The following is a 26,793-nucleotide window of genomic DNA, read 5'->3' as shown; positions in this document are numbered from 1 at the left end:
AAAGGACAGCCATCCTCCGCATCCTGGCCATCACTGCCCACAGACTAACGGTACCAACACAGCGGACAAACAACATTCCACCTCAGACAAAGCTGCTGGGCGTGCTGCACTTGTTGGTCTCTGGTACCTTCCAATCAACAACTGCCAGAGCCGGAGGAGTCTCACAGACAGCCCTATCAAAGTTCATCACAACTGTTCTAGATGCCATCATCAGCCTGGTATCCCAGCACCTTCACTTCACCACACTGAGCAGGAACAGCTGGAGACCAAGCAAGGCATCTACGCCATAGCTGGATTCCCGCATGTGTTGGGGGCAATTGACTGCATACAGGTCCTACTTGTCCTACTTGTGACATGCCACAATTACCGCAACAGAAAGCACACTCATTCCATCAATGTGCAGGCAATAGTGTACCACCAGGGACTCTTCACCAATGTCGTCGCCAACTACCCAGGCAGTGTGCATGATTCCTACAACTTCAGACAGTCCATCATCAACCGGCTCTTCCAGGATGCCACCTATGGAAATGCACTGCTGGTTGGTAAGAACCAAATGAACACACCACACACCTCAACTCCACAATCATGCACCTCACAACTCTGGGGATGCACACGTTACAAACTCACATATAACATGCTAAACAACATGCCCACCTACCAGACATGACAGCACAACTTATTGTGGTAACCTGGGCTAGACATGTACATAAGCCATCAATGGCATGGCACCTCAGCCACACAATAGCAGATAGTGGGGAGAGGTGGGAACTTCTCATGTGCGAAGGAGGCAAGTGACCCATGAACAAGACTGTACACAATGCCAAGTTTGTGCTGGACAGACTGCAGTATGCAGACCACAGACATGTCCATGCTGATATATACTGCTGGTGTTTGAAGTGCAGTGGACAGTGGACGCAACCATGTTACCTCAGCCAGTGGGGAAGATCGCGGAAAAGCAGCTTGTCACATCCAGCACTGTAGGCGTGAGCGGAGTAGGCTGGCCTGCCGTACGCCAGGCTACCGTAGGGGTGTGAATAAAAGCATGTAGCCCTGGGCGTGGTTCTCTTCCAGAATGGTCAACGTGTCTGCCTGGGCGGGGTCATGAGCGGTGGTGCCTGTGATCCTGTGCGCCTGCTGCACCCTGGCCCCTGGTTCCCAGACCCGTCTTGCCGGTCCCGGCACACCCAGGACTCATTGCTCACCTTCCGACACCGGCGTGTGTCAAAGAGAGGCCACCACGTGCCGGTGCAAGCTCAGACCAGGGGCCTGTGACCTTGGCAGCCTCCACCGACCATCACGGCCTCCCCGACACAGGCCCGCAGTACTCCTTTCTCGTTGACATACTCCACCGCTGCCTCCGGCCTACACTGCGGTTTAGTAGGTCCCACATTTGGAACTGAGTCTTGATATCATATGGCCGAGTTCATATGTCAATGGCCGCATTTATATCACACTACTTCGATGTGGTGCCACCAACTCTGTACATAGCATTCCAACCACACCGGTCTGTGGTCTGTTGCTGACCGCTGACTCCGGCCTACACTGCGGCCAAGTAGGTCACACATTTTGAACTGAGTCTTGATTTCTCAATGCCAGAGTACATTTCTTTGTACGCAAGGAGAGGAGTAAGAGGAAGACGCGGTTCAGTCTGGAGGGAAAAAGGATCATCGTTACGGAGGTGATCGAACACTACCAACAACTGCTCTGGTGTCACTAACTCTATGTTTTGCAAGCCAACGACACATGGCTGTGGGCCCCTGCTGAGCGCTGCCTCTGGCCTACACTGCTGCCAAGTGGGTCACACATTTGGTACTGAGTCTTGATTTATTTATGGCAGAGTTTATATCATTGTACAGGCCTCATCGCAGAGTGCATCCCCTTTCAGGTCCAGGGCCACTAAGTCTGTGCCCCTATATTCATGCACACTCTCTGGTAGAACTTTGATGGCGACTGAGTCTATGGCCCGGGGGTTGTCCTCATCATCATGTAGGTGATACTGACTTGGTGGTAAAAAGTGAGGCTGTAGCATACCACTCCTCTATTTGCCTGTTTCTACCGGCTTCTGCCCTCTGCATCATGCCCTGGAAGGACACCTTCCACTGACCCCCGCAACCCTCCACGACATTCACCTTAGACATTGACGAGGACCCGTCCAGCTCGTGTGGCCCTACCTCAGTGCACCGCAAGTCACCGTCCTGTGGCGATGTGCCTGTGCCGGCCGCAGTGCATCCGTGGCCACTAACTGTGCAACTCAAGTCATGGACCCTGTCTGATAGAATATTGTATGGACCCTGGGTCGATGGCCTTGGGGTCATCAACGCCATGTGTCTGTTGCCCTGCACTGTCGGCTCCCTCCAGCCTCACCTGCGGTCCACAAGGGCTCATACATTAAATCGAGTCCTGGCCTGCCCGGACGTCTCATCACTGCAAGATGCACATGTCACCACCGCCAGGACCACCTCCAACCAACAACTGCCAGAGTCAATAGAGTCTTACTGTCAGAGTTGCTCACACCTGTTGTTGATGACATCCTTTGCTTGATACCCTGCTCAGCTCTTCAGGTGCCACTAACTCAGTGCACCACAACTCATGGACCATTTCTGATTGAGTTTTGTGCTGTGGATAGCTCACCCAGCAATGTCACCTCAGGCAGTGTGGAAGACCTGGGACGATGATGAGGAAGATGATGCAGGTGTAACACACCCCACTGCAGCTGCAGCAGGAATGTACCGAAGGGACACAATCCAGCCAGTTCCACAAACTATCTGAGTGTGTCCGTGTGGTCATTATGTATGCATGAGGGCCCCGGCCCTACAACATTACATAGTGCTGTGTACAGCGGACTCAACCATGTCACCGCAGGCAGCGGGTAAGACCTTGGACATGTAGCTTTGTCGTCCCCCACTCAATACGTAAGAGGAGTGGACTGGGCAGCCATACGCAAGTCCAGAGTGAGGGTGTGAATACTTTTTCCTGGGGCTCTGGGCGTGGTTTAGTACCGGAAATGTGCAAATGCATGTGTCTCTGGCGCAGTGTGGGTCTCTGTTGGGACTTAGACACCCACATATGTGATCTAGTTCTGCTTCCATGAGGCTGAACCCACCCACACCTGTTCCGCCACCTCCTTCTGGCAGTCTAACACATGGCCTTGGAATGTGATGTGTGCTTCGGTGAGGTGCTGGGAGCCAGCCTTGGTAGTGGGTCCTTCCTGCTGTGTGGTCTGTGCAGGGGGTGGGGTCTCCTCGATGCAGCTGGGCTGCCCTGCTCCTGGAGGTGGGTAGCCAAAGATGTCCATGAGCTGTTGTAGGGCATCGATGCCGAAGGTGTGGAGGTCCCCTTCAACATCATTGATGAGTTGTCTGGTCTGCTCTGCTGGAGGTGTTGTTTGTCCCTCTGCAATGTGAATGGGAGATGCATTTTAACATTGTGCTGACATGTATGTTGGCGCACTGTTCATGTTTACATACAGACTGTATGACTATGCACATTGTGACTGGTAGGAGCTGACTATTTGATGTGGGACAGTGGACATTTGAACTACATGACGGATGTGAGGATGTACACATACATTTTCTTCTCACAGTTTACTGCTATGTCAGATGTAATTGGCCAGTTTCTACGCAAAAGCAGACCCAGTTGTGTCCTCTGTTCTGCAGTATAAGTGTTGCACTTTGTACCACATTGCTGTCAATGTGGATGTGCTGTTATTGCTATGTGTGTGTGCTGCATTGTGGGGGAATCGCCTCTGCAGCTGTGATTTTGCTGCCCATTATCCCTTTGAAGGGGTGTGCCTTTGAATTTTGTGCTATTAGTGGTGCTGAGATGTTGGCGTCTTGGGTCATTTGTGCTCTTGGACGGTTACTGTAATCTTGTGCAATGTTTTTCTGCAGATGTATTCTTGGCGTCGGGTTGTTTGTGCACGTGGATGTGTCAGAGTGTGACCAGCTCCTTTCCGGATGTCGTCCACACTCAGCCACCTCAGTGTTGTGCACAATGTCATGATGATTGTAAAGCAGCCATGCTGATCGTCAAGTAGTGTTAATTGCATTGTCATTGTGGCTCACAAATATGCATCTTTGCTGGGTTTCCCATGCGTGCATGTGTTGGTTGTGAGATTGGTGATGTGTGTGGTGGGACACCTTTGGGTACATGGTGGACGGGGGCCTACTTGGTGTTTGTATGGGTGCTGCAGTGTGCCACTGGGATCAGGGACATGTTGGTGTGCAGTGTCCTACACATCATTGTGCATGTGTGCCATTGTGCCCATTTCCCCCGTCCCCCCGTCCCAGTTCGTTACTCACCCTGTTGATGTTGTGTCAGGTCATATCGAGCTGTGTCCGGGCTACCAATTCCTTGCACTGTCTCCATACTGATTACTATGGTCACCATTTCCTCCAGCTCCTCCTGTGGCACGGGACTCCCACCCCCAGTCACCATTGCTGCCTTCCTGTTGGCAGCAGGTTTCTTCTTGGTTTGGCTATTCACATCATGCCAGCGCCTCTTGACCTCCTCCATTGACCTCATCGACACTCCGACTACATTCATGTTGCTCACGAAGGAATGTCATATTTCTGTTTGTGTTGCAAATGTCACCGTGTGGGTGACGAACAGTTGTTCGTAGTATTCTCTCAGCTCCGTGACGATGATCCGTTGTTCATGCGGACTGTACCCCGTCTTCCTCTTCTCCTTGGCATTCCCCGACCCCGAGGTTCCTTGCTGGTGGTCTCTGGGGCTTGTCGGGTTCGGGTTGACCTCTGCACTCGGTCCGGGTGCATCAATGGTGCTAATCAGTTTATTTGTTTTTCCTTTTTTTTTGGTACTGCTTTTATGGTGCATTTTCCCGCATGAGGCGTGGGAATTGCAGGCCTGGCGCTGGTTACCGCTGATTTTTGTATCTCGATTGGCCTCATCACAACTTTTTCCGCATTCGTGTTTCACATTTTTGCGGCGTTGCATTTATTTTAACGCAGTCATTTGACGCGTTATCGTGAGACTATCGCATGGTACCACTTTTTGAAGAATACAACGTTAACACATCTTTATTTTCCCACGATGGACTGCGATGTGAAGAGTTGCACTAAGCTACTTTTACGATAATTATCACACGGTCTTGAGAATATCCCCCTCTGTGTCTCCTGTTTCTTGTTAGGATGGGTGAGGTTTGCGGTGATCATTGGTCTAAGGTTCTCGGGGACATATGAAGGTAATGAGTAGAAGTGAGACTGATAAATATCATTATGAAAGTCACCTATGAGGCAATAGAAGAGCTCTGGGAAACGCGTTTAAACCATCTGGTGCTCTTTTCAATTCATACATGAGGTGTGGAGTTAAAGCTACTTTGATAATCTGATACAACAGATAACGCATCTTTGCTGGATCAGGACATTGTTGACCCAAAGAATATATGAGGCAATTTGTCTCTAATAGCTCCCCAACATAACTAATATGTAAGCCATTTCAAGAAATAGGCCGTCTGAAGTCAAGCGGCAACTTCTAAAGCGCAAACGTGTATTAAAATATTTTAAGGCACATCACAGAAGGTAAAAATATATGGTGAAAGTAAATTAAACATTTTATTTAGTTGCCTTAGAGTAGAAATTGGTGGTGCTGCCAGATATCTGTGCTATTGGTTTTTGGTAAATTAGAAATTCAATAAAACTTCCATGACAGGAAAGCTGCTGAAGAAAACTGGAAGGAGGTTCTTGAGATTGGCTAAGGGCCAATCACTATCAGCACCTGCACATTTATATAAAGGGCAGCGCTTAAAAAGATATATTACTTACTAATTAAAAAGCTCCCTACATGTTGGTTTACTTGTGATTGTCACAGAAAAAGACACCATAGTTTCAGGGACATCTTTATCCGATTCTTAGAAGAAATTATAGAAAGAAATACCAGGAACTGACTGGAAAGAAAAAGGCTAATCGGGCAATAACTACACCCCATGCTGTTACTTGAAGCGTAAAAGGCCATTTTATTAGGACAAGGTTGCAACAGTTAAACTTTATCAACCAGCCATAACTGCAAATATATAACTTTTATCATAACCATACAGCTCATTCTCCCCAGCCATCCTCAAACCATCTCACCTGTTTCACTCCTCCACTTTCACTCTGCAAGCTCCTCCATATTCCCATTCTCACCTTCGCTTGCCCTCCAAACATCCTCTCTTGAGTTTCTTCCATTGCTCATTGCATTCCATGCCCCACCATCAGTCACCTGTGTACCCTACCCCCCTGAGTGGTGGATCTGCCTGTATGTGACTCACCACCTCTTCAAAGTACCACCTTGTTAAATGTACCGCAACCTATCCTAAACTGCATGCTAAACCATTACCCGTACCCCTCTCCTAAAACCTGTAGGTGGAAGGGTGGATGGGTAGACTAACTTTAACTACCCTACCTGATGGTGCTAGATGTCAGAAAGAGGCTGGATCCTCCTCTCCTGACACCTTTATAGCCCATCCTACTCCCGCCCCTTAAACCACTCCTTTGAACCCCCTCCCCTCCTTGTCCTTCTGGCCCGCACAAAGTGCCCCAGGGAAAGACTGGTCTGCGACCTTCACTTCCCCCGGGGGCTGGCATTGACAACGATGCACTACGTTCTTTTGGAGTGAAAATATGCTTACTTTAAATGCTATTCAAGCAAGTGAATTCTTAATTGTACTTAAGAACATTATTCTCAAGCAAGACGCGGAGCGGACATCTTTGGATTTTTCAAATGACCCGTTTTGTGTTTTATTCTGCTTTCCCTCTCTGTGACTGATCCTAGATAAAGCCACTCAAACATTGGACAGTGTGGACAATTATTTTTAGGAGATTTTTAAGGAGATGGTTTGCTAGCATGTTGTAACCTCTAACACTGATTTCAGTTGTCACAGCTCCTGGATCCACAAGAAAACCAGAATACCAATACACAGCACTAGCATCTTGTTAATTCAGGGCACTTTACTTGGATGACTAGTAAATTTGCTTGCCTTCTCCTTACCCAAAGCAGGTGACAAAGCCAGTAAGTCAGTTGTGTTATTCTTTCTATGTGTTTCTCATAAATCACGACAAGTCACGCTTTGATTCATTTCAAGCACTGGCTTTGCAAGAGCTCCCATCCGCAAAGATTTGGGGGGATGCTTCCTGTCAGAACATGGCACAACCCACTGCAGTCTTGTCTTTCCTTCCTTCTATGGAAACCCTCTAATTAGACCAGGGAATGGTTTCAGAAACATGAAGCGATGGTGACATGGCTTTCTATGTTACTAATTTGATGTCCACTAGCTTAAAGCAGGGGCAGATCAAAGTCAGTGCTTCCACTTAAAATTTCATTGACAAGGTAGCTAGTAAATATATTTCAGGGCTACCTCGACACCATTACATTGTCCTACATTAATCCTTAATTTGATTTAAATAATTTTCTTAACTTTGCACTAACACTAATACCTATCCATAAACTAATCCTAAATGCCAATTCTAACAGCCCTTAATTTAAATTAAATTACATTTATTTACTAAACTTAATCAAACCTGAATGCTAATGATAACCTTATTCCTACATTATTTTTATTTTAGTTTCATTAAATCGAAATTAACCTTAACCTAATCCAAATATCAATTCATAGCGCTATCCTTAATTATATTAAATTGTATTAAATCAAATAGAGTGAACAACCCCAACCTTAACCCTAAAAATTAAATAATCAAAGTTACCTTTGGTTAAATAAACCCTAAATCCATTCTCCTATTAAATCACCTGGCAATAAAATAAATGCTATTAACTTACCTCTCAGTGAAGTACCTCATCTGTAATTATCTATGGGGTAGTAGCAATGGCAAGTGCATTGGTAAATGTCTCCTTCCCAGCTGTAGGTGGACTTGTCCCTTATTCCAGAAAGAAACTAGGCATGCTTCTTGGTAGAGGGGACTGATGTCAGTCAAACATGTCCTCCTGGCCATCATATTATAGCTTATGGGGAAGGTTGGCATAATTCAAAGAGATAAAGCAGTAACCAAGGTTTGCATCAATGACTGATTCAGGGGGACAAGATGTCCTGAGTTTGCACAAGATATCACTCCCTAAGCACAACAGATTCTCCTCTCCCTTGTGGCAGCATTTTTACCAAAGAGGAAGTAGGCATATACAGAATGGTTGTAAGACTTTCCCTTCATCCATGCACTGCTGTCTACCCCCCCAGAGTTGCCAGAGATCCTATAACAGTGTGATAAACAATGGGTGAACCTATGTGGGGAGACTGTGTTTTACCCATTTGTTTCTTTAATATCTCCTCTTGCAAGGCCTTGGGGAGATGGTGTGTCCTTCCATAAGCAAACTGTATGCATTTAATCCATTCTCATAATCACCAGGGTATTAGTAAATGTTCATAGAGAGGGATAATGAAAGTCTTGTTAGTGGTTCCCTACTTGGTCTATTAATCCACATTTTTCATCAAATTCCACTGTAAAGGGCGCACACTAAATTGTGAATTCCACTGAAATCGCCAGGTGGAAAGTTATATATGGGACAGACTTCAAAGACAATTAAATTGAGATTGGCAGAGCATAAATCTGATACAAGAACTAAGAATGTTAAATCTAACGTGGCAAGACATTTTTGTGAGGTGTGACTTGATATTGCACAATTACAGTTTCAAATTTGCCAAGAAAAGTCCTTTCAAATAGAAATATGCTGGAAGAATATTTTCAGTCTGGCTGCCTGAGGTGATTAAATAAGATGATGATCAACAACAGTTTTTTTCTTTATAAAATATGGCTGTTCACAAGCTTCCAATTAACTATCATTACCAATGATGGAATAGTTGAAAACTTGTATGTAATAGAAACCTTCATCTTTGTCTCAAAAAGCTTTGGTTATGTGCTATTTGGACGTTATAGAGTAGAATAGTGGGGAACTTATGTGTTCAGACTCAAGTAAATATAATAGGTTTTCAGTAATAGAGTTAGGGGCCTGTTACGATGTCGGGCGCAAAGGCTCCAACCTACTGTTTGAACCCTTCCAATCGACTACGTCAGTTTACAATCCGCCGGACCGATTACGATGTTCGCGGCCGGAAAGCTAAAATGCGCGGTCATTCTGAATCGGTTCTGACTGACTCTCAGACTATTCTTGTCGGTCGGACCCGCATCGTACACCCCTATGGACAACGTTTTTGGCCTCGGGACTACGATGTTGATTCCACACATCCTTTCCACATTGTCCTGTCCGACACGAAAAGGCGGTCGGAAACTGACTTTGGGGGTCCCTGTCAGGGTCCCCTTCATCCTGCAGCCTCTGGTTGGGGGTGGAAGGGGTACTTAAGGGACCACCTGTAAAGCCCTGCACTATGTGGCAGGCACCATGGGGTGCAGTGTTCGGTCGCATCGTAATCAGGTGGGCAGACATCATAAGGAGCCCCTAAGTTTGAGAGACAGAACTATAATATAACAGGCAGATGTAGCTATTGCTTTTAGATGCAGCTCATGATGGTGGATGTATGACGTTACAACGCATGCTTTTACCACGCATGCTGTTACAACGCGGTTTTTACATCGCATACCATTACAACGCATAGTGCTTCTGGGTGCTGGATAGTGAATAGTTTAATTTACTATTCCAACTCCAGTCCCCGTGGACACTAGGGAAGGTTATTGAATAGTAAATTAACCTATTCCCTATCCTATAGCGCCCCCCAGAGCAATGCGTTGTAATAGTTTGCGTTGTAATGGTTGCGATGTAATGGTAGTGCGTTGTAAAAGTTTTGTTGTAAGTGATGTTTCCCCATGATATTCTATCAAGTTTTTGATAATGCAGCAAAATGTGTTTACTAGCTGATTGTTGTGAGAAAATGTGTTGCTCAATTTTATTGCTGGTTTCTAGAATCTGCACACTGCTTTATTTATTCTTTTTGTAAGTTCATAGTGTGTGGTGCGCAAATATACCCATGGCATGAAAAGTTAAATGCCATCTGTGGACTGCAGCATTTATTGTGCCATTCATCCCTATATCCTTGGTGTCAGAGGAAGTTCTCTCCTGAAATAGGAAGAGGACAAGAATGTTAGACGTTCCTTTATCTATGTGTTCAAATAAATATTTGTGCAATAGGTTTAAGCAAAGAGTAACACTCTGTGCGTTATCCTTGAGCATGTAAGCATTGTCACCTCTGAGGGTGTTCCGGCATCTGTCACGAGACTGGTGTAGAAAGTTGTGAGGGTCTTTCTGAAGAAGATAAAGGTGGAGAAAAGACTGACCTGTTATGGAGAAATGTTCTCGAGTCTGGGGCTTACACAATTGCTCCCCGGTCTAGCTGCTGATATGTTGCAGTCACATTGGTGCTAATTGAGCCAGCTTGGGAGAAGGGGAGTAGGGGCGTAAATGTTGTGGCGTACATGAATTCCATTGCCAAAATACTTTGCATGCATGCGCCTTAAAATATATTCAGATATGCAAACATGTGAAGAACAAACAGGTGTTTGCTCACTCACCCCATACAGCCATTGTTGTTTCACCTATAAGTTGACTAAAACGTGTCGTTTTCTCTTCTAACCTTAGGTACCACAGAGTAAAAGAACCCTCCCTGATTACCTGTTGAATTCAGAGACCTTGTGAACAAAGTTCACATTTTGGCACCGGCAGCTGCCTGGAAACATAAACTTTTAGCCTTTGCCAGGAGGAAAAGTAATACCTCTGGGAGACGTGACATAATAGAAGTATTCAAAAGTATTAATTTCGCTCATTAACCCTAGAGCTGCGTGTTGAGTCCGCTGTATTTTCCTTAGATTTCTTTGTAGATATCACAAAGCAAGGCATCCCTCGACGCATTGCATTCTCATAACGACATGCATGCGTTGGCTGCATTTGCGTGTTGACGAGGTGTTAAGAATGGTAGCATTTTCTTGAGCTATCATAGGAGGGGGAAACATGAGGAAAGCGTGTAGATAATCTGGTTAGAAAAAGAGATATCCTAATTTATGAATAATGCAAGCAGTGGTGGCTGGAGCACTTTAAAAGTGGTGTGCCGAAATGGTATAACGCCCTAGCTACGAAGTAAGGAACCCTGGGGCATATTACCAAGGGCCATTATTGCCGCCTTAGCGGGACTTTTTCCCGCTAAAGCGGCGATAATATTATCGCCCTATTACCTAGCTGTTGCTAACACCAGTTAGCGACATCTAGTAGGAGATAGCGATCATCTTGGGGCCCACTTTGCATGTCAGCGATATTTATCGCTAATGACATGCAAAGTAGGCGTGCCAAGATGTTAGCGACTGGAAACAGTCGCTAATATCGCTATCTCCAATTATCAACAAAGCCTTACTTTTGGAAATATTCGCGCTAAACGCGAATATCTCCAAAAGCTAACGACTGCCCAGAGCAGTTCTTAGCCATGTTATCCAATGGAAGGTGGATAACATGGCTAAGAGCATTGTCACGATAATGCATGAATATCGCTCATTTTTCAGCGATATTCATGCATTTCGCAGGATTTTTACCGCTTTTGAGATAAACCTTGATAATATCAAGGTATCTCAGCGGTAAAAATCGTCGGAGCGCGGCGATATAATTTTAGCCGCTAACCATGCTTAGCGATAATTATCGCTATTGCTTGGTAATATGCCCCCCTGTGTTAAAAGAGGGGAAGAAAGGGGAGTTCTGTCAGGTGGCAGCAAATTGCGTTATTTACTAAAGGCATTTCGTGAAAACGACTACAAGTTTAAAAAAAAAACTGCAAATGGTTCCCTCCTGCAAACCCCATGCCGCACACCCAGACCGAAGTCTGACCCTGCATTCACGACAAACAGCTTTCTCTGCCCTCACTGAGGCACACAGCTCACCCTGCTCTCACACAGCAACACTGCGGTCCCTGCACAGGCACACAGCTCACCTTGCTCACCTTGCAATTACAAAAGACAGATCAGGCACAGGCACCACTCACCCTGCTCTCACACAGGCAGAACACTCACCCTGCACTCACAGGTACACTGCACAACCTGAACTCACACAGATACATTGCTCACCTTGTACTCACATATGCACTCTGCACTCACACAGGCACACCGCCCATCCTGCTCTCGGTAAAATACCACTCACCCTGCACATACACATACATAGTGTTCTCAATACAAGTACACACGCACAGATCAGACTGCAGAAGAACTGATAGCCAAGGAATTAGCGATTCCAGTGAGTGTCAGCGAGGGAATGCCCTTTTCTGCTACTGTGGGAAAAAGTACATGGTAAGGGGGTGATTGTTTTTTATTTTCAAATTGAAAATCCGGCTTTGGGGTTTTATTTCTGAAAATAAAGATACAAATAGTGAAACTTTGCCTCATGGCTCTTCCATGTTGACGGAGCTGCCCCTCGATCTTTTAATGCATTGACCGGAACTGCTGTAATGGCAGCTCTTGCCAATGCAAGATGTTCATTGGGCCACCAGACACCTCTAAATTCGGCGGGTGGAATCTCCATCAGGGCAACAGAGTACCTTACTCCATCGCCCTAACGTAGTACATTCTAAGCAGGTAGGTACAAGTTGCATACAGGCCAGAAAGCAATAGACACACACAATCATCATGGGCAGCCTCTAGCATAAACGAGAGGACCAAAAATAAGAATTGTTGCACCTGCTTCCATTTATTCTTGGTCTGACCTGGGCCCTGGTCCTCATGTAAGGTTGTAACATACACATTTCTATACCAGCCTGCCAGGTATTTTAAAGTCCCAGTCAGTAAAAATATAAGTAAATTCTGAAGATGGTATTTTATTTCCCTTGTCAGTACATAAATATGAATATAAGAAGAAAGCACGTTAAAATGTGCTCCGGGGCCACTTTTAACCCAGCGAGATCGTTAAAGAAAACAGTGGAAAGGCCATGTTAAGACTAGAATAGATGGATTTTATATTGAGTTATATTTATGATTCCTGGCCAAGCCTTCGTAGAATCTTAAAACCGAAACTAATGGCTACAGTTGCCAATCATATAACATGGGGAATCTGGTTTGAATCATGGGATTGGCTCTGCATCCTGTGAATTGCAGCAATACTCAGTGCTGAAAAATAAAAACGCATAAGGCAGTCTGTGTCTGTTTTGAAATGCTCCTTTGTTCTTTGGCAGGTTTGAGCTATCTAAAACTTCTGAAAAATAAAATATGGATTCTGCCTGCTGTTAATATTGATAAAATCAATGCCAATGTTTATAATGATACACACGCACATAAGAACAAAATCACATCACTATTATCAAAGTCGCCCATCATGAACTCTGTAAAAAACCCATTTCAGAAATACCTGGACTGACAGGCTCTGTGACCTAAGCCTGAGGTTACTGATTGACAGGACAGAGGTGTGTAGTGTACTTCCTATATTCCCAATAGGCTCTGCGCATTGGAATAACATAAACAGCAGTTTAGACGTAGGACTGATATCATCTAGGTCTCTACTGACTATGTTAGACTTAATTAGGTTTGCCAGCTAGCTCAGAGGTCACTAGAAACTTTCTCGAATATTCAGGAAGGAGTTAACTCTCCTGATTAGACAAGAAGGGATTAGTTTCTGACAACCGCATAAACATGACAACTTTGCTCCCTCAGAATAAAGAGTATATCTCTAGAGTCGTGTGAAAACAGTAGACAGCTATTTCACTCAGTCAATCGTGCATGCTTTATTTCACCAGAGTGCAGAGAAATAGAGAGACGGGCGTTTTCAATAAAAGTTGTTATTTATTGAGCAGTCTTCTTTCTCATGCAAGAGAAGTGAGTTGCAACAATTGCAATACTTATCATGAAGTAAAGTGCGTACAGTAAAAGTAGTATTGTGAAATAATACTGTAAAAGCATTGATATGGTTTCTGAGCCATATGATATTTTAAAACGGATAAAATATATACATACATAAAATCATTGACTAAACGTACTCAACTAGTGCTTCTAAGATACGCCTACCCCGGTGTACCTGACCTAAGCATAATACGTGGGAAGGAGTAAGTAAGTTGCAGTTTAAGTTAAGTTGTTCTTTGCCAAGAATCTGAATCAAGAGTTCTCTTAAGGTTTTAATCAGCTCCGTACCTTGGTTCTAGAATGAAGGAGGTCTTGTATCTCTCTCTCAGGACTCGATCTCCCAGCAACCCACAAGGGTGACTGGAAACACCGGAGCTGGAATTTCTTGGCAGGAGAAAAGACAGCGTCTCTTTAAGTGCGTCAAATGAGAGGGTCGGCTTCCTTCGGCTCTCGCATCAGCTGGGCCTCGGGCAAGTAGATAGCCGCTCTGCTCCAAACCACCGTGTGTTTGCCTAAGGCAACGTTGGTATATTTATACCTGGAAGGTGCCGGGTTTGACGTAAGGTTGGACATAAGACGTCACTAAGAACTTACAGTTCTTTCTGGACTCCAGGAGTTCTTGTGCAAATCAAAACAAAAGCAGGGGGAATTCCCGGGCTGCTGGAGGCTTGGTTTGTTTAAAGAACGCGTTGTACTTTCTAGGAGTCTGTGGGAGTAGCCTTGCCGGATTTGGACTGCATTGGCTATGGCTAAATATGGACATGATTCCTATGCCTTTATAAGGATATGTTTTGTTATAACCACATAAGGGCATGAATCGGGGATATTTAATTAGGGTCCTAGATACATTCACAACACCCACTCCACGTATTAATGTCCATCATTACTAAATACTAAGCAATACTAAACATATAACGATGGATGTGGGTTTTCCAACCCACCCCAAAATACATAAATTGCATTTGAAATGGTGTATGGTATATACACGAAAATGAGTATTTATACTGTACGTTTTTTCAAGCAGTGGTATCATTCAGATAATGCATATATAAATATTGGCTGAATGAATTGCGAAAATTACATTTATGAAATGGCTCTTAATACAGAAAAGAAGGTCGAGACCATTTCATCAAATATTTATACAATACTGTACATGTGCTAGAGGCTGAGGTAAAATATTGTCTCTAGTGTCTCTAAAAATAGAAGCTCTGTTCTCTAAGAATAGTTCCACTTTAAGCAGAGTACCATGTGCCAGAAAAAAGGTAAATATTTTGGAAGTTGAAAAATAATTTCGCTTTCAGGGGAAAAAATAGTTCCAATTGTTTTCAGTAGTGTTGTTTATCAAAAACTGAAGGCCGAATTCAGAGTTCAGGGAACGTTGTGTGCTCGTTGTTTTTAAAAGTTATTCTCGTTGTTAGGAGAGAACATCATATCAGACAGGCTTGCCAAAAATTGGTCTACAACAGTAGGTGAAAGTTCGACCAAGTTCGAAAAAGCTGCAATAGTGCATATGTGAGAATCATTGCCATCATCGATGTCGGGATCAGCAATGCTCACAGAAGGTTGTACCTGTGTGATGCTGCTTTCATCTCGTACTTCACCACCACCTAATCGTAATGGTGAAGTGTCAACGAATGCCGTCATCAGAATAGGTAGCCGCTGGGGACAACACGGTGCATGAGCCGTTACTGAACCAAGCAAAGTATCGATATCCATAGGTACTGCTGATGGTAGTGTAAGACAGACGTCCAACACGCATTCTTCTCCGCATAGCAGACATCAAAGCACAGGTAAAATGCAATCTTGCCAGATTGGTCTGAATGAAAGAAACCAAGTTGTATTCAGATGTCTGAATCCGAGGACTCTAGTGATTCGGTCTCGGTAGAGTATTGCTAGGATTGTTTCTTCCATCGTAGCTGGTGTTTTGTCTGTGGCTTGGCTTGCCATATCGGAGCAGAAGGATCAAAAATAAAATTCCTGCTACGAGTCCCAAAAGAAGAGGCAGGCCGCCGAATAATGAATGCACAAAATTCGGGAAAATGCCCAGAACTGTTTCAAAGGGTGCTAACAGTCCCGAAAAAATTGTCTTGAATACATGTGCGATGCCACTGGTATCAGACATGTTTAAGATTTGACCCAACATTTCTACGAAATGGACGGGGCAATTAGTTGATAATAGGGTATGTATCTCTGCCGCTGTCCTTGCAACTTGCAGATCATATGTCTCTTTGGACGAGGTTAAAGGCACAGTTGTCTGTAAAAGAATAGACTTCAGTCTGCTTAAAGTATCAAGTCGAATAGAAGAGATATTCAAAGAAGGCCATATTGCCGCCTCCATGTCTGGATTGCTGTTTGGATACAATACTTGCATACAGCAAATGACCCTGGAAGTAACGGTTACTAGATAGGCTTTTCCTGGCACCATGCCACAACAGCTGTGGTCACTTATTATAACGTAGCTGCCGTTGGAAAGCTGTCTGAAAAAAGGCTCTATCTGTGTTGCAGGAGTGCCATGCAGGTGACATGAGAGGTTATTTGATGAACCCTTGCAGGCTCCATGCAAGTTAATACCTTGACACAGAAGTGTACCGCTTAGTGATTTTTTACAATTGTTACCACTAAGGAATACCTCTTTTTTCCCTTCACTATAACATATGTGTGTATAATGTAAATTCCAGGTTGATTTGATGTATCCTTTACCCAGCCTTTCATACAGGCCTGCTGGTATATGTTTTTGGCAATACTTAAACTGGAAAGTTGTTATCGGAATTGTAATCATTCCGTGTATTATCCATTCAATGACAGGTCTCTCTGACATTGTCAATGGTAATCGCTCAAGTTTTTCAATGCTCAGAATCGTATAGTCTGCTCCTTTTTGTGCCAAACTGATTTGTTTATCAGTAAGGTTAAGGATAGAAAATAATGACGTTATGTTGATTAGACGCCATGGCACGTAGCCTGAACGCAGGTTTTGCAACGTCCGGCCAAGTTGTACAATAGAAGGCAATTGGGACTGACCATGTTGTAACATTAGCAAGTCCTGCTCTATTATATTCCGACTAAGGTGTCATTAATGAATGGTTTCTAAATTTGATCATATCCCTTGAAGGCAACTTTACCCCTCCTATTATATCAATAGCAGATGATACAATGCTGTCCAGTGAATAAATTCTGGAGGACAGAGTTGTTAACCCATTGTCCACTACAGAAAGTGATTTTTCTAAATGTATACGATCAATTTCTTGTATTTTTTCAGCAGTTTCAATTTGCGTCACTTTCCAAGCTTCGTTGTAAGCAGCGTATATACCGGCGTATATGAAACGTTTTTGACGCTGTTTGCGAGGTCCCAGTATGAAATCTCGCAAGTCATCACCGTCTTTAAGTAAAGTCAAGTGTTGCTTAATTTCAGCCAGTGTGGATTTTTGTAGCCACTCAAGGCATAGTTTCCCTACACTGTATGTTGTAACTATCCCTGGATGTTGTCTCTGGGAATATCTTGGGTCTGGCCTGTTCTGTTTGAACCCCTGTGTTTTGTTCAGGAATCTATCTTGAAAGTTATTTGTGTCTGTGGGCCAGATCAACCATTTTTTCCAATCAGGATTTGTTCTGTTTTGGTGTAAAATATGGGATACGTCTATCTCCACATCTGTAGTGCTATTACTATCAGGTATGGGCTTTTGAATAGACGGTTTATTTAAGTCTTTTATTTTGTCTAGGCCAAGACAGGTTGTTTGTTGAATGGTGTCATTCAGGAATATTATCTGTTCTGGGATCATGCAGGCTCTAAATAATGCTTCTAGACCTTGTACCTGCCAGTCTTTTGAACCCCAGATGGTTTTTGTTTCAATATTGTTTTTCCAAAATTCAAAAACAAATTTAGACATTTTATCATAACATTTTTCAGAACAAATCAATTTAGTATTTGTCAACATTGTTTTCATTCCTGTCTTATTTAACATTTTAAAATAAAACGTTTCTGGATCACTGTTGTTAAACCCTGAGAAGTATTGGAATTTCTTATAAAATGTTTTTGAACTGCCTTTTGGCGGTGCTGGACAATGTTCCCGTTGGTTATAAGTAAAAACATTTCTAGGTTGAGCAGATTTATGCAAATAGTGATGACCAAAATGATTATAACAGTACATTTCTTCATAATTTGATGAGCCCTACAAATAATCATGTTCTGTGAATTTAGCTGACATTACTAAATCTGACATCGTAATATTAATATTTTCAAAGTCTCAATCATCAGAGAAAGTACTTGGTGTCACAAAGTCACTTAAGGAAACCTTGAACTGATGTAGATATTTCAAGAGCTCAATCGGGCCATAGATTTCATAATCCGTTTTGTCCCATGCTACCCCACCGGATATTGGATTGGCTGTGATGTTCACTGATGACAGTTCTCTTTTCTCGATGTGAGAGGATCTGTGAGGCTTTAGGACCAAGTTGATGTTATGACTTGCTGTGTCCATTGTACTATATGTTCCATCAATAAATCTACCCAAACATAAAACCATGATGAGCCAAAGCAGGAGGAAAAGTACACCTAACACAATCCATAATTCAATCCATGGTGAAATCAGATATGTTTCTTTTAGTTGATGAAAAAGTTCAGTCATTTTTTCTTTGAAAGTTTTTGTTGCTGGCGTTTCTTCATGCTCGCTTGGATCATCAGAAAAGTAATCGAAATTGATGAAGTAGCCAGATGCAGTTCTGTCAATTGTTGGAATTGCTCCCGGATTTTCATTTGCCTTTGGATCTTTCTTTGTTTCATTAGCATCGTCTGATGCTACATCATTGTAGAAAGGGGTTTCTTGACGAACTGTTGTAATTTGGGTTTCAAGAGGCACAAGTTCCATGGCTTTGTTGCATAGTCCTTTTTTATTCACTTCAGGTTTATCAAAAGTGATTAGTCTTTCAGTTTGAACCTCTTGGATTGTAGCAAGATTTGGTCTTCTGCTATTTCTTGGGAGTCCACTGGGCCTACTACTTATTATTGCCACATGATTGTGGTTTTACCAGGTCGATGGTTACAACTCTGTTCTCCTTTTTACCAGCAAGTGGCGGTAGTACTACTGATCTTGTTCCACTGACAGCTAAGACAGGTACTGCTTTTCTGTAAGAAGGCCCAAATTCTTTCTTCACCGCGATCTTCTCTCTGACTAGATCCCCAATCTTTGGAATCCAGACAGGTCTTGCTGGGATAGGTGGTTTCTCTTCAGTGGCTGTTGGCTTTAACTTTATGTTACTTAGACTTCTTCTTGTTTCATTTAAGTCCTGTAAAACAGCCAAACGATCTTTGATATCAAAGGCTTTTTCTTTCACCACTGAAGTCTGACAATCTAAGTCATGGATTTTCATTCTAGGTCCGAACAATAGTTTGTAAGGAGTGATACCTTTTAGAGAATTTCTTGGCAGATTGTTAAGACTACGTTGGACACTTGTTAGATGTTTGACCCACCCATCACCCGAACATAATAGCCTCGCTGTTATAGATTACTTTATGTCACGTTTTTTTCTTTCCACTACCACATTTCCCTCAGGATGGAAGGGAGAAGAGTACCGCAATGCAATGCCCATGCTGGCCATGGCCTCCTTGTAAGCCCGAGAGCTAATCGCAGGACCCTGGTCAGAATGTAGCATGCCAATTGCATATGTGCCGATAAAGACTCGCAAATCTTGTATAACAGTTCTGGTGTCAGCCGAGAGCTGGGGCCTACATCTTAAGTGAATCTAGTCTTAATAATTATGGGAACGCATTTCTCCGGCTGGATTTCTGCGTATAGATAGCCTGATGCTTTCTAATAAAGGTGTCCTGGCTATAGTCTGGTCCGGTTCACAAATGCGATCTCTGTTGCAGTTCTGGCAATCCATTGCAAAGTTATAAATTTGCAAGCTCATCCCCGGCCACCAGTATTCTGATTGTAATTCTATTAGAGATTTCAAGATCTCTTGGTGCCTCAGACCCTGTCCCAGGTGTGCTTCTTGAATAAAGTAAGCCCTCCGGTTCGTGTTTGGAATTACTCTATCCCCCACTCCAGGGATTTGAGCAAAAAGATTGAGGCTTTTACTGCCAACATGGTTTCTCCATCTATGTGTTTTTTAGAATGCTTTTTTGTGCCTACGGAAGCCGATTGAACCGCTGCCGCTGTAGCTCTGTTAGCCAATGAATTTCCTGCAACGTGAACGCCATCACGTTGATGACTCAGTGTATGTATCACGTGAGTCTTTTGTAGTTCTTTCTGCAAAAGAACTACTTGTTCCCAGAGCTTTTTATGCTTTATTGTGGCACCCGTGTCATCTTTGTAACCGTTTTTGATCCATGTCTGCATGTCACAATTGTAAGACCTGATGCAGTAATGCGAATCACACACTATTAATGTCGGGAATTCGCGATCGGCATTTTCAAGTGCCATCTTTAAAGCTCCTATTTCAGCTCGCTGAGCTGTACAGTTCCTGAGTGATTCAGTTTTTGTTATTATCGACCTTTAACAATCGCGCATGCTGTGATGCAAGATTTTTTATCCACATCATAGTGTTGTGCAAATCTGTCCATGTAGATTACACAGGTGTACTGTTCGAGAGGCAGAATTTCGATTGGCAGAGGATATTCATGTTCGTATTCTAGATCTTCTAGTTTTTTCATTTTCGGATCAAAAGCGTGTTTCACGTATTCTGCAGCAAGAGAATTTTCCCATTGTATCCATTTTGGATCTAATGCCACTGCATTTGGAATGCGTGGTCTTGTTACTGCCTCAAGGGCTGATTCTGCAGTTAAAACCGATATGTTTCTCCCTTGGACTAGGGCTCTTTCTTTTGCTACAGCAGTTTGAACCGCAGTTAGAATTCTTTCAGTTGAATTGAATTTCATTTCAGCTTGTGTGTACAAGTGTGATTTGTAAGCTATTGGTACTGTTTCTCCCTCGTTAGAGGTCAGGTACATAAATCCGCATCTTCCTGGGATGACTCGGATTACAAGGTTGCGTACGTTTTCGCGTGTTTGCAGTTTTGTTTTAGTTAGCATGTCTGTTTGTAATTATCTTAAAATTTCTGTGTGTTTCTGAGTCCTATTAATTTGTTTTGAAATCAGGTTTTATTAATTCGTATAGAGGTTTAACCTTCTCTGCATAATTTAGAATGTATGTTCTTCCGAAATTCAGGAAACCTAGTATTGATTGTAAGTTCTTCAGCGTTTTTGGTGCTTGGAGTACTGCACACTTCTCTAAGAAGTTGTCTGCAAAGCTTTTGCCTTCACTTGATAATTCATATCCTAAAAACAGGACAGTTAGGTGAGCAATTGGTGACTTTTTAAAGTTGAATTTGTACCCTTCAGCTGCGAACGCAAGTATTATGGTGTTCACTCTTTTTAAGTGAGTCTCCAGGTCCTCATCTGTGAGATAGATGTCATCGACATAAGATAATGCCTCATCATTATACATTTGTAGTAACTCTGTTACCTTGCTGAGAATAATCCTGGGCTATTCTTGAATCCCTGTGGGAGTCGACAGAATTGTTTTTACGACCCCATGCAGGAGAAAGCGGTCAAATACCTGCTTTCAGGTGCAATGTTTTGCCAAAAGAATCCATTAGAGATATCTAATGTCGTTTTATATTTTTTGTGCACAATGTTATTCATTAGTGCTGCACTGTGTGAGCTTTGTACTGCAAATGTTTTGCAGCAGGAGTTTTAAGTGTCTGTAGTCCAAAACTAGACGATATGAATCGTCTGGCTTGGAGTCAGGAAACAAAGGATTGTTCATTTGTGAGGTGCATGTTTCAATCACCCCTTGATATTCAAGTTGATCTAAGATCTCCCTGACTTGCTTTTTAGCTTCTTGCTTAACTGGGTACTGCCTTTGTGCAGTTGGTTGATTTTTTAACTGGTTTTTATGGTGAGGGGAATCCTCATCCCATCCTACATGATTTTTATATAATGCAGGAGCTTGGGCCACTGCCCATTTTCTTGCAAATGTGTATTTGTTATGAATTGGAATATGATTTGAGAAGGCAGGCATAATCATTTCTTCGCCATGAGGGCACTCCCTGACAAACTCTGGTGGCCAGTCTTTCTCAGCTAACAGGATGGCATAGCCTTTCGAAAGGTTATCCCAAAAGAGACCCCTTACTTTCCTAGTTTTGTCCCCCTCTATACGTAATGTTATTTCGTATAATTTATGGGGTTTGCTAACTCTGGTGTCTGCGGTTTCCACCTGAATGTATTCATTCGTGTCCACTATCTCCAGAAGATTCATCAGGATCTTGCGAGCTATGGTCACTTCTGCTGCACTGTCTAGCATTGTCTGGGCCCATTCTCCGTTTTTCAGTTGTTTCCTCAGTATCCTCGGCATGTTTTATTTTAATACTAGCTACCTTCTTTTTTGGAAATTGTAATTTTTTACTTTGATGAGCAGGTTCCTTGTCTTTGTACTTGACGTGCTCTTCTTTGTGTTCTGACCGTCCTCTTCTTTCCGATTTCTGTGAGGAAGTCTGAAAAGATCGAGAGGGACGTGTATCAATATCTTGATATCTGTCAGGTTTTCTCAAATTATCCCTATTTCTAAGGTTGTATCTTTTCTCAGAGGGCTCCCTCTGGGGAGACGTGCTTCCTCGTTCTGGAGATCTATCTCTCCGTTGAGGAGACCTTCCTCTGGACTGAAACCGGTTTTCTCTGGGAGTGGATTGTTTATTACCCTCCCAACTCTTTTTTGGAGTATTGAGATTATTTTTAATACAAGTTTTTTCAGGATTTTCAGTTAGTTGGGGTTTTACTGGTTTCCCACCCAAACTATCTCTACCTAGTTCTTCATAGGATTTTTCTATGAGTCTGGCAAGTTCAAATGGTTGTTCTGCTATATCTGTTTCTTTCAATTTCTGCCGGATATGTTATATCGTCCATTGCCAATTGAACTAATTCTCTATATGCCTTTGTTAATTCTTTTAGTTTAGCTAAAAGTTCTCGCTTGACATTTTACCTATGTCGGAATGTGGTATGTGGCTGGCTAGAACTGGCCACGTGGCTCCTGGTCTACCTAGTGGACCGAGCCTGGTGATGTGATTTTGATGTTTTAGGGCGTCATTAAACCAGAGCAGGTGCTCTTGGTATGTTAGTGGGATTTCAACGTCCTCGAAAGGAGCGTATTCATCCGGAGGTTCCTCTATTTTGTAATAGTGGAAATCTTGTGTTACAGCGTTTGCTGCTGGAAAATGTATCCATGAATTGAATACCTCTGTCTGCCGATATTCATGGGCCTCTACCACAAATATGATTGTACCACCTCTTGATGATAGTCCATTTTCTATAAGTTTAAGAGTTATAGTTCTTCCTACATTGACCGGAATGATTATAGCATTCGGGTCATTCTGTTGGAGAGTTGTATCATCTAACAACAGTTGAGACGCTAAAGCATCTCTTTCTTCATCACCTTCCGGCATTTTACTGACAGAAAGTTCTTTGTTGCAGATCAAGTTTCAAGGAAACAAAGATTAGGTGCACAATATTTTGGAACACTGGATCCTTCAACGTTGACTAAACCAAAAACTAATACATAGGAATCTCTTCCTACTAAGTTCCGGCAGATATTAACCTTTTACCCACTCCAGACGTCTTTTGGAGTTTTTACGGGAAAAGGGGTCTGTGTGAAAAGCACAACTGAGTTACTCTAGTATCTTGCGCTAGATTATCGCCTTACCAAACGTTGGGCGCCATGTAGTGTAGTTCCTATATTCCCAATAGGCTCTGCGCATTGGAATAACATAAACAGCAGTTTAGACGTAGGACTGAGGTTATCTAGGTCTCTACTGACTATGTTAGACTTAATTAGGTTTGCCAGCTAGCTCAGAGGTCACTAGAAACTTTCTCAAATGTCCAGGAAGGAGTTAACTCTCCTGATTAGACAAGAAGGGATTGGTTTCGGACAACCGCATAAACATGACAACTTTGCTCCCTCAGAATAAAGAGGATATCTCTAGAGTCGTGTGAAAACAATAGACAGCTATTTCACTCAGTCAATCGTGCATGCTTAATTTCACCAGTGTGCAGAGAAATAGAGAGACGGGCATTTTCAATAAAAGTTGTTATTTATTGAGCAGTCTTCTTTCTCATGCAAGAGAAGTGAGTTGCCACAATTGCAATACTTATCATGAAGTAAAGTGCGTACAGTAAAATTAGTATTATGAAATAATACTGTAAAAGCATTGATATGGTTTCTGAGCCATATGATACTTTAAAACGGATAAAATATATACATACATAAAATCATTGACTAAACGTACTCAACCGGTGCTTCTAAGATACGCCTACCCCGGTGTACCTGACCTAATCCTAATACGTGGGAAGGAGTAAGTAAGTTGCAGTTTAAGTTAAGTTGATTTTTTGCCAAGAATCTGAATCAAGAATTCTCTTAAGGTTTTAATCAGCTCCGTACCTTGATTCTAGAATGAAGGAGGTCTTGTAACTCTCTCTCAGGACTCAGTCACCCTTGCAACTCGCAAGGGTGACTGGAAACACCGGAGCTGGAATTTCTCGGCAGGAGAAAAGACAGCGTCTCTCTCAGTTGGTCAAATGGGAGGGTCGGCATCCTTCGGCTCTCGCATCAGCTGGGCTTCAGGCAAGTAGATAGCCGCTCTGCTCCAAACCACCGTGTGTTTGCTTAAGGCAACGTTGGTATATTTATACCTGGAAGGTGCAGGGTTTGACGTAAGGTTGGACATAAGACGTCACTAAGAACTTACAGTTCTTTCTGGACTCCAGGAGTTCTTATGCAAATCGAAACAAAAGCAGGGGGAATTCCCGGGCTGCTGGAGGCTTGGTTTGTTTAAAGAACGCATTGTACTTTCTAGGAGTCTGTGGGAGTAGCCTTGCCGTATTTGGACTGCATTGGCTATGACTAAATATGGACATGATTCTTATGCCTTTATAAGGATATGTTTTGTTATAACCACATAAGGGCATGAATCGGGGATATTTAATTAGGGTCCTAGATACATTCACAACAGGTGGGGTGGCACGCAGCTGACAAATGTGTGAACAGGCAATTCAGGTCAATTCCCCCGATAAGCGCAGCAACACCACAATGGTCAAGGGAAATTGGACACAGTAAAGCTCACACGGCCAGAGGGATTTACACATACCCAAAACACCATAAAGTCGTCAGATGCCACATGAAGTTAAGAGCACCCTGCCAATCAGGACACAGCACCTACAGTACACGCATTGATCACTCATCCCTCATGCTGAAAATCTGGACATGTTACCCACTGGCCCGACTAGCATTCACATAAGATTGAGAATCACCTTCATTTGTTATCAGGGGCCTTATTTATGAATCCACAGACAAAGCCTGTGTTCTTTTACCGGAAAAGGTTCGAGAGAAGTGTTTTATGTGGTAAGGTTGGACCTTAAATTGAAATTCTGAAAATGCCACTTTTAGAAAGTTCCTTTTTAAATAAAACAGTTCGGATTAAATTGGATTAATCTTTAAAAAGGAAAAATGGTTAAAATATGATCGGATCAGATATCCGAATAATGCAGTGCGTCTGGGAGTAGAGCGCTTAACAGGCTCTCCCCACATGTTCGTATTCACTTGGTGCATTCAGGGCATAGCACAACCCAGTTCAGCACGCAATAAGTAAAGCCTGTAAAATAATGGAAGTGACAAATTTGAGAAAAATATGGTGTGCATACCAGCTCTTACATTGTTTAACTTTTAGAAAGTTGGCATTTTCTTGCCTTAGCCATTTAGTGTCAATAGCCTGTTCCTGGTCACATGATTGGGTTTTGGTTAGGGTTAAGCTTTGTGTATTCCTCCTAGACAGCCACACACTAAAGAGAGCTTAGATGGATGGGCCTTCACTGGCAGGATAGGAAGTAGGAGGTGGGCACAGCCCCACTTACACCTGAATAGGCTGTCTCCTGCCTGCATACAAAGGGCTGCATACCTCTATAGTAATTCTGCAGCCAGGGAAGGCATGATGGCTGGGGACTTCAAAGGGAAACCTCTAGAAGCTTTTCCTCCACTTCAAAGGCACTACTCAGTATAAATACTGGACTTCAGACACCAACTCTCCTGTACATTTTTGAACTGTGCTGACCTGCTGCCATCTGCCCTCTTCCCTGGGAAAGGAAAACTGGACCTGAAACTACATCTTGAACCCGGGACCCGACAGTGTCTCCTGATCTAAGCATAAGGGAAATAAAAGGTTCCCCAACCAGCTTCTGGCCCAGCTACAGCGTGTTCCGCACCCCCAAGTGTTGCCTCTCAGGTCCTATGCTCTTGGTGTGGCTCACAGGCTCTTAAATCAAGCTTTTAGCCTCTTCGCGACCATGAACTGGTCTGTTTGCACCAGGACCACATTGTCCTGTGACTGTATCCATCTTGCACTCCATCGTGGTCACCAGAACATTTGACTTTGACCCGGTCCAGCACGACCAGATAGCTGTAGTTGGCTCTTTATGCTTTTATGCACTATTTTACAGTTTAGTCGGTAATATTTCATAACTCCGCGTCTTCTGATTAGATTTTTTGTCATTTTGGTCTTCTTTTATGTATTAAATCCAGATCCATTTTTCTAACCTGCTGTGGGGTCTTTTTGTGTGGTGTTATTACTGTTTTACTATTTGCAGTGTTGCACAAACTCTTTACATAATTTCTCTAGGTTAAGCCTCACTACTCTGTGCCAGACTATCGGGGGGTTGAGCACAGGTTAATTTGGGGTTTGCTTGTACCTTACCCTGGCCAGGATTGTTATTGCTGCTTCACCAGTTCCCACACCCCTGTCAATCAGTAACCCAATTTCATACACTAGGTAAATACTTAATTTCTCCAAGCCTCTTTTTTGTTCTTTATCTCATACAAGAGCACCTTCAAAACGTGAGATCAGGAAGTGAACAGTATAAAAACTTCTTTTGTGTATGATTAATAGCCTATAATGTTAGTCGTTCTGTAATAAGACTCTGTGCCACATATATGGTACATTTGACCCCAAAATTGACTCATAGTTCACTCATAAGTCATCTGGGTGGAGGCAGGAA

This window comes from Lissotriton helveticus, chromosome 5_1 (assembly GCF_964261635.1).
Source record: "Lissotriton helveticus chromosome 5_1, aLisHel1.1, whole genome shotgun sequence".
NCBI lineage: Eukaryota > Metazoa > Chordata > Amphibia > Caudata > Salamandridae > Lissotriton > Lissotriton helveticus.
The sequence above is the reverse complement of the archived record's forward strand: the minus strand, read 5'-3'. Positions refer to the sequence as shown.